Source organism: Pyxicephalus adspersus, chromosome 4 (assembly GCF_032062135.1).
Source record: "Pyxicephalus adspersus chromosome 4, UCB_Pads_2.0, whole genome shotgun sequence".
NCBI classification, from domain to species: domain Eukaryota; kingdom Metazoa; phylum Chordata; class Amphibia; order Anura; family Pyxicephalidae; genus Pyxicephalus; species Pyxicephalus adspersus.
The window spans coordinates 48,989,643-48,999,534 of NC_092861.1; the positions used below are offsets into that span (position 1 = coordinate 48,989,643).

The following is a 9,892-nucleotide window of genomic DNA, read 5'->3' on the forward strand; positions in this document are numbered from 1 at the left end:
AAAATTGTCAATTTTCAATGCATAATATTTAACAAGGGAATTTGGGTTTCTTGTTTTTATTCACTAGTTTGTATGATTAAAAATTACAATGTTTTGCAACATATTTTTGAAATGTTTTAACTGTTTGAGATATTTATTTTTTTTATTATGGCCCTATGAATTTGGTGCAATTTCTATACAATCCCCAAGAATCCTTGGGGATAGATAGAACAAGCCAGATCACACCTATACAGGCTGCAGACAGCCAATAACAGGGTCTGGCCACCATGTAAGATAAGAACTATGAATAGAGGCTTTGCCCCACCCTAAAATATATATAAACTCTCAAGGCTGCAGGACCAAGAACAGAGTTTTGTTAGAATGAGAAAGCAAAATGTTCTTTCCACATTGTTTTCTGACACAAACATACGGTCTGCAATCATGCCACTGCCAGCGCCTCCAAACACACATACCATAAAGTGGAACAAACTTTTTTTTTTTTTTTTTTTTTTTTTTTCAGGCAGCTTCATTAGTCCAGAACGGGCAGGCGATGTCACTCCTGCAATTATACACAGCTGTCTGACTTTTAAGAAAATGTGTACGATATTGGGGTGTGCTGGGTATCTCGGTTAACACCTGCACAGGAGTTATATTGGCCCAGCCCGGGCAATTAGGATTGCCAAATTCCCAATCCTGGATAAGAAGCAAAAGAAGATGTAGGCACCAGCAACACAGTGTGGACAGGTGAATGTATTGTGGTCAGCCAGGTAAGGTTAATACAAAAGAATGTCTCATGGCGATTTTTTTAAATAAAGGTTTAGTTCCATTTTAAAGCTGAAGTTTACCCAGGTATAAAATACATAAATTGTTTTCAACTCTGAATTATCCAACTTTAAGATGTGTGTTGTCCCCAAAACTAGGAAAGCAAGTGTAATCTAGACTTTGTAAAGCCTCTTGCAGTCAATTGGAAAAAAAACAATTAGTTAAATTTAGGTGCATCAAACAGGCCTAATAGGAGGAGAGAGAAGAATGAAAATAAGGGATGTGCTTATTAGTCTCTTGCTTTTCTTTTCATTGTCCAGTCTCTGAGTGGGGTAGAAAGGAGAACTGCTGAACTGAAGCAAAATTAGAGTTTTCTTCACTGCTAGACATGGCTGAACTCATCACTGTATAGGCAGAATTACAAATTATTTAGCAGGTATAACAGTTATGTTTTACATAAGTATACAGTACAGTTATGTATTCCATGCATGTTAAGCACTTTTGCCCGGAGTTCAGCTTCAAGGTTTTTTTTTTCTTGCTTCAGATTGCTAAAAAATCGGGCATGCTGCAGGAAATGCATCCTAAAACATACAGTATCTTTAGTATTGTGGACTGTTGTGACAGTGTTTTTTTTCTTTCTCAAATATTAAAACCTCAACCTTTTAAGCTCCATATACAGCTATCAAGATTATATACCATAGCAGGTATAATCAACAATTTACTAACTCTAATCATATGCAACAATTGATTCATTCCTTCAGATGTGACGTTAAGGATAGCAGGTTACGCTACTTCTAGGTAGCAAACCTGATTCCTATATTTAAACCCAACCAAACTTTTAGTTTAAATCTAAAATTCATTCCAGGTGCATCTGCTTACATTTTTCTTTTAAAACAGCTGCATACTAGAAGAGATGACTCTTACACTGTGGAAGCAGCTCAGCAAGGGGTATGTAAGACCACTGAAGAGACCACTGCTTACACATAGAAGCAAAGCTCCTTCATGCAGCATGCCAGCAAGAACAGGCTTTTCTACTCAGACTATGGCTGCTTTCTAAGGAAAAATTGAATGACTTTAAACACCTTGAATACCTGGAATGTGGATCCAATATACACTGTAGGTTTATTTAGAATTTAGGAGTTAGCAGCAGGCGAGTACACCTTGCTCTATAATCTAAGCACACAGACAGACTGTTTTAAGAAGTAGTTGTGCAGCTACAACACTCTGTTATAATTAAACTTGCAACTGGTCTTTTAACAATATAGTATATTTCTTGTAAGTGTAGGTGTCAGTTGTTATGGATAGAGGTTATATATGATTAGAATTTCTAAATGACAAATGCATTTCACAAGTGAATAGAATAGCACCAACACAGAACATAACTTATTGCACAGATGTATCAGCTAGGTAATTTTTCTGTGGGCCACCGCTGATGTAAAGCTTGGCCCTATTTGTGGCACTGTTGCAAATACACCAAGATGCTGGGGACTTACGCTCATGAACTACATCACCAGTCTGCCCACTGTCCCGTAGAGGATCATGGTGTACCCACAAAAACAGTTTGGGGACGTAGGGGCAACAGGATCTTGGACCCGTCAGTACTGCAGGGTGATTAGAAAGATGTATGTTTGTACCATGACAAAATTTATCCTAAGAACGAACATTCATTCAGCTTTAAGGCCACATTTATGTCACTGCAGATGTCTGTGGTTTTTGACACATGTAATTTGAACTTTCCTACATGACCCAATCCAGGAGGAAGAAAACACTGCTGATCATTCCTTCACCTCTTTGATCACACTCACCTGACATTTTATTTACTAAGGCTCAGGTGTGTTATCAGGAAGGCAGCATGATGGTCAGGAGGAGGGTTTTCTATACCTACGGGAGCAGATTAACCTGTTTTACCTATAAAATGTCACATATTTTATACAAATGCACAATGTTGTACATTAATGCTTATGAACATATAAACACGCATTCGAATTGTCAAATTCTACAGGGTCATACATAATACTAGGAAAGGCTGAAAATGTCTTTAAATAACTATTACAGCTAGTAAATTAAACAAAATGTAACAAAGAAGTTACTTGTTGCGGTGACCCCCCCCCCCTCTTTCCCCACTGTACATATGTAGAAACATCCTCATTTTTGTGCCAAAATACAATGCCACTTTACTTCAGATGCTCCAACATGGCACTAGCAGAGGTAACTTTTTCTGCTGAAACTATCTTGGGTATTTCATTTTACTAGCTGGACTTGTTCTTTATTTAACTGTATCAGTATTTATCCAGCAGGATAAAGTCTACACAAAGTTCACAAACACACACACCTCAACATAAAAAGTGAAAGGTAACAGAACACCTGGCTTCTCTATAACCCCCATTCAGCCACATAATACACTGTTTATAAAACATCTAAACAAGTTAAGTTTAACTCTTGAAATAGAAGACACACAACTAAAAGTAATGTGACAACTATTTAACATCTGGGAAGTATTCACTTGGAAGCATTAACCAAAGGAAGCAAGCAAGCATTAATACAAATAGAAACAATGGGAAGGCTAGATGATACATACATGAAGCCAAGATTTTTAACACAAAACATCACCAAACTATCTCCATATATGTAATGTAAGGTAGTATGAAGAGACAATGGCAAATATAAAAATCCATAAAAAGCATACAGCTGGCACAATCTAATGATAAAACTCATGTTATATATGGTTTATTAAGGCTTACCAGGCATTATAAGATACTCTTGTATAATGCCCATTGATCCCTCAGTCAACACATTGCTACATACCCAACAGCAGTGCTTTCTAGTAGCTATTTGGCAGATGCATTGAAATAAACATAAGACACCGCCTTTCTGTTCCTGCAATGCAGTACAATATCCTGGTAATAAATGACAATATGCAGTTGGTAGAATTCATCTTACTTTACCTGTATGCCTGCAAGTCCCATGAGTGTAGCAAGCAGCAAGAATGATGTGTACAGCTCTGACTGCAACCTGTGTGTGCTGCAAGGGAGATATCCGGATCCACATAGAAGGCTGCCTGACACACCCGCTAATACAATATACTGGCTGCACAATACAATATACTGGCTGCACCTGCACACACTTCTATGGGACTCCACTCACTGCTGATCCTCAACACAATATTCCATCAACTCTGCATGGAACTAGTTCTGTACATGTGAGGGCTGTATTCACATTACATCACATATCAGGACCAAAGAGCAAGTGTCTCCTAAAAAGGAACTGGAGGTAAACCTCCCCAATGGGATAATAAACATACAATATCAAGCACCTTCCTATGCAGAGTTAAAGGAAAAACGTTTGCACCTGTTAAAAAACAGTATTACTTGGTTCTGTGGTGTTTAGATTCATCGGGGACTCATTCCACCTGTCCTTTATGCATCTTTTAACCTCCTGGGCGGTTCATTTCTGTCCAGGTTTATATGTCTAAAAGCGGTACATTGTTTTTTATGAAAATGTATTTTACAGTAGAATATATTGGTAGGAGTATAATAAAGTTTGAAACACAAAATCATGTCAAAATAATAAACAAAAAAAAAAAATAAACTTTGACATGATTTTGTGTTTCAAACTTTATTATACTCATAATATTATATTATACTGATAAATACATTTTCATGAAAGACAATGTACTGCTTATAGACATATAAATCCAGCGAGTTGCATTCAATACAGTTATTTTGTATTGAATGCAATACAAAATAATTTGAAATTACTGCCAGGCCCCTAGCGATGGCTGCATACACCCGGGGAACATCAGCGCACTCGCCGGGGGATAAATGAAGAGGACATGGCCAGAGGATGGCAGGATACTGGAGGACGCCTATGGGACCAGGTAAGGCTTTATTTTTTTTTTAGCTACCCCGAGTGTGGCTCGGGGTTACCGCTTTCAGCTGTTTTTTTTTTTTACCCTGAGCCACACTCGGGCTTACGGCTCAGAAGGATAACATGTATTGTCAAAACTGAACTCCTGCCTTTCCTTTTTATTTTTGCATGCTTGTAGATAATTACCTCGTGTTGAAAACAATTGTTCCCATCTCACTTTCTTTCTGACGGACTACAAGGATCATCCAGCCCAGTCCTCACTATCTGCGCTGTTCTAGTCCACCCTTTCAGCTATTTGCTATCCATCAGTCATTTAGTTTTAGCTTACTTGTCTGGGTCAGTCCAGGGATGTCTATGTGCTGATACAGTGTGAGATGCAGTGCTGTGAGCTGGGAAATCGCCTGATGTTGCTGAAGTTTACTTTTTATGCTGTCATGGTACATATTTCACATAGACGTCTATTAAATTTACACTTCCTGGAATCACAAAGCAGTTCATGTGTGGTACTGTACTTCCTTCCATGTGGTTGTACTTCCTTTGCTACCAATGTGCCTGTATGAGCACAGACTGTTTAAAGTAGCTGAGGCTTGTGATTTAGTGTGCTGTCAGCAGTGTCAGAGGGGAACTGATTACAAGGATTAGAAAAAAAACAGTTTAGGAAATAAGCTCAGAATAGAGGTGGGTGGTATAGTGACAGCCTTAGGTTTTCCCAGAATTCAGTGTTAACACGAGAGGAATTGTTCTGATTTCAGTAAGTGGGAGAGATTAAAGCTTGCTTGCAGAGTAAAAGAATTATGTATGGTACTAGGGATAAAGAGGGTAACTATGCCCTATCATTCTCAGTCTTTATTGTTGAAGTAACTGTAGGACTTTTAAGAGCAGTGGAAGATCCATTACTCTCTCCCTGCTTCTAGCCAATGATTACAGAGACTTTGGACTTTTCCTCCAGCCTCCCATCGATAGATCTTTTGCAGCCATGGGCTCAACTTTGGTCCCAACCTCCACCATTCAAGTGAATAGGATAGGTTGGGAACCATTTTTTGCACACAGCTGCAACATGTTGCATCCCAGTTCCCAGACTTTTGAAGATTTTCACTTTTTGAATTTGTACAAATCTGGTTACCTGCGGTGTGATTTTAGAGTGCAATAGCAGTTTGATGTGTGACTGAGAGCTTCCAACCATATGGTTTCACATCACAGGTGTGAAAAGGTCCAAAAATGTTAGTCTCCACATGTTTTCATAATCCCATCCAATGGCCTCTGTTGCATGTCTGTTAATATTTTAATTAAGGTACATTGGCAGCCGCCTATAATAAATGCTTTGCCTTGCAATGCAATGCACAGTAATGCTTATACGCCACAATAAAATGTAGAAATGTGAATGGGCTTTGGCCCTTTACATAATGCATCGTGTTAATATACTTGCTTATTACAAGTTGTACTGTAATAAATGTGCCCATTTTTTTGGCTTGTGGGACATCTTACCAGAAGAAAAATTGGATATGACACCTATTTTAACGCATCACATGGCATGTGTAATGTGGTGCTACAGTGTGAGTACCTTGCCTTGCACTTTACCATCACATTGGTGTGTAATTCATAGGGAGGAGCTATGAACTTCACCATGGTTTACATGTTACTATTCAATGTTGTAATGCAAGCTTACAAGAGCAGAGGAGACCTTAAGCTTTCTGAAATTGTTTGTTTTATTTAAAGTTTAATTCTTCCCATCTGACTGACGTGGCTGCTGCCAACCTTATCTTTGTTACAGAGAATGCTTACATTTGCCACTATCACACAACCTAAAGGCTTGACTATAGGATTGCAGCAAATAAACATAAGAAGATGCAGAATCAACTGTGAGCTGGAAGAAAATGCAGCATTTTAAATGTGTTGACCAGTGTTTTACCAATAATTACAAGTGAATGGAAATGCAATTCTATGCCCATAATAACTCCATATGCTTCACTTGACTTGGCTAACTGAATGTCTCGTTGGCAGTGTGCCTGGTGACATCACTGCCTGTGTATACTTAAGTTACATACAGATGATAGATTTTCATTTCCCCAGAAGAATGTTCCTGGCCATCTCAAATAAATGTTTAGCATCAGTACAGCTGACTCCCAACACTTCACAGTGACCTGTCCTGATTGATCACTAAATGAACAACCGCTAATGACTGCTGCTGTTTCCTATGGAGAGGCTGCAGTGGGACTTGTTCTCTCATCTTCTATCTCAAAAAACTAAACAGATGTCTGTCCAATATATGTTTCTTCCTACATGAGTAAACTACTGTAGTTTTACCATATTGTATTTTTTTTCGCTATTCCTTTTTGCAGTTTGATCAACAAGACTTATTTGTTGAACTTTAGAAAAGATGGTTGCACTTAATTAACAAAGGTCAGAAAAAGTATACTGTAAAAAAAATATCATAAAAGACATAGTAATTAAGAGATAGAAACAAGGGTAAAAAAAAAGCTCACCTAAAATAGTAAATCATCAAACCAGCATTATAAAGTGCAGGTCATTCCAGCAATGGAGACCACTCCGCTTCCCCACATCGCCATTCAAGCCAGCTCCGTCTGAGTGCAAGGATGATGCTGTTCTATGGTAGCTATGACAGTCCAACACAATAACCAGGATCCTCAGGAATTAAATGCAGCCTTTATTTTAATGTTATATTTCCACATTTACAGTCTGATGATTCAGAATACTTTTTTGCTTCCTAATTCTTAGCAAAAAACAGTGAAGAGTAAAAATACAAAAGTAGAAGAGAATAACACAAATGAATCCATGGTTGGGGGATCAAAGATCTGTAATATATTTATCCGACACCTTTCTGACTCCAGTAGAAAAGTAATGCTCAGGCACCTCCAGATTCTTACATTATCAGCTAGTCTTACTAGTTACACTGAGACAACTGAGAAGACCAGGAAATGAGAGGATTAATCATGTGGTAATAAGTATAGGCTTGCAGTTGACTAAGGGAGGAGTATGCATATGAAAACAGAAAACCTCAATGTGCTAGAGAAACACCCTAGGTTTATCTTCCGTATGTTGTGTCACAGTCATGCTTATTTACAGCGTGCATCTACAAACTCAACACCTAAAAGTGGCAAATCTGTAACTTCCTTGCAGTGTTTTAGAACACTTTAAATTCTAAGATTACTGTAAATTTTTACTTAGCAATATATATCCCAGACCTGGATTCTATCTGTGGCCTGCCATTATATTTGTATTTTTGCACAACTGGCCACAAACTCATCACACGTAATCTTACCAAAAATAATTAAGATGTAGCAATAAATATCACAGCAGTATGCTCTGTATTTTAATGACTTAGCACATCATGATATCATTTGGGATATGTTCCAGTGCAAGAAATGTAAGTGAAACTGTTAAAATGTACATAAAGAAAAAAAAATACACCCCTCTGACATCAACCTGAATCTCATGTGGTACCAGGTAATACTGATTTAGATTTTTGCTGTGTGGTGAGGCCCCCAAATGGGCTGCCAATGCATTCTAAAAAGCAGAAAAAAAGCAGAAAAAATACGACTGTTTTTATGCAATACACTACCATGCTTTGCCATGTCTTGAAAAGCTCTGCAGCACAGGTATAGTGGCTTGGTGTATTGGGGTGCTTTATCTAACACAAAGCTGCAACTCATTGCATGCATTATTGCATGTTGCAATAGCTTTTTAAATGAGCCTTTTCTCAGTATGGTGAAAACGAGTTATGTATGCATTGTGTTTGTGCAGCCCATTCATTTGAATAGGCTTTCCAATGCACAGCAAAGTTGTGCATGCATTGCACTCTAATGCATTGGCAAGGTGTCTTTGGGTTGGCATTAAGAATGAGTGAAAGGAATATAGGGCTCCAAAGCACAAAGTGATGTGCATTGTCACATTTTTTAGTACCACACATGCTTACTTTCTAGTGGAAACAAGCCCTTAAGCAGTTAAGGAGTTAGTCAGGTGCTATTATGTGGTCTCAATGCTGCACAACAAACGCATTTCTATTACTTAAATTTCATTCCAGGAGATTTCTTTAAACCTTTACCTTTGCTTTGATTGTGCTTAGTTTTGAAGACTAGTTTAGAAAAAAAGAAAAGGAAAACCAGGTATCAAAAAATGGTAAACAGGAGGTCCAGTTCTTGTGTCCAGGGATGGGGATTCTGCTAGTCAAGCCATAGACTGCCACTGTTCTGCAGCTTCTATCAGATTCACCGTCTTCTTTCCTAATCCAACTTTTTTTTCTTTTTTTTAGGTAGGAAGGAGATGACAACTGCCAGCATGGTCTAGAGGGGCTTGAGATCCTAGTTAATAATTGTTTTTATCTAAACATCCAAGAAAGGGGGGTTAATTTAGGCTTTTTAATGCATTTTGGGGGGCCAACCAAACAATGTATTTATATGAGTAAGAACATTTGTTCTTTAAGTGCAAGCTGCATGCATGCTCTTGACAAGTATGTGTAGGTATGATGTAAGTATTAGCTATTGAAATAAAACATAAAGGATATATCAACATTTCCTAAAACTGTAATATTGAACTTCTATGCATAGTTGCATAATGGAGTACCTAAAGTTTAAACCTTCAACACCCAATGTATTTTTTGTTTCCCAATGTACTGGGAGGGCATTGCACCACAAGGCTCAGTAGATTTCATCCTAAGTGCAGTACAACCCATCAATATGCAATGATGCTGCAATTCCATTTCAGTTTTCTAGTTTCCCGTACTGCCCCCAATCCACACATCAGATTCTGTATTGGAAGTATAATTATTTGCATGCAAACTGGATTCCGATCTACATCACCTCTTTCTTTGAACAAGACCTTTGACATTACTTTATCAGACCCACCAGTGTAGCCAACAATTTATTCACTAATCAGATGCAGCAATGCTGCCCAACTCTGTATCTATGCCTATTGGTGGTAAATACCCTTAATGTTCACTCTGTATTAAGGAAATCAAGAACACTACCCTTGATAATTGTTAAAAGCAAAAAATGCAATGCTCTTAGTACATTATTTTTGGTTTCAGTGGAGATTTCCCTTGTCTGTCCTTAAAATGCAAAATGAAATGAAAACATTGCTTTAAAACCTGTAATGCATTTTTGTAAATCCTCTAATATATCTTTGGCACGGGAACAGGTTTCCCCATTAGATGGTGTTTCCTTTTCTACTGACTATAACAACTCTAGCTTTGAATTATTCTCAATTTGTCTCTTAGTGGCAATGGTCACCACCAAAATAAAGAGGGTGATATCCCCTAGGTGGGTCT

At 38.0% G+C, this 9,892-nt stretch overlaps 1 long non-coding RNA gene across 1 annotated transcript in view; it reads right to left on the reverse strand.

Moving 5' to 3' along the window:
- LOC140330038 (uncharacterized) overlaps window positions 1-7,510 on the reverse strand; it is a 29,285-nt gene extending 21,775 nt beyond the window's left edge. Inside the window, exon 1 of the long non-coding RNA XR_011920582.1 lies at window positions 7,092-7,510. This is a non-coding gene — a long non-coding RNA (uncharacterized lncRNA). The remainder of the gene's footprint in view (window positions 1-7,091) is intronic.
- Between the last annotated feature and the right edge of the window lie 2,382 nt (window positions 7,511-9,892).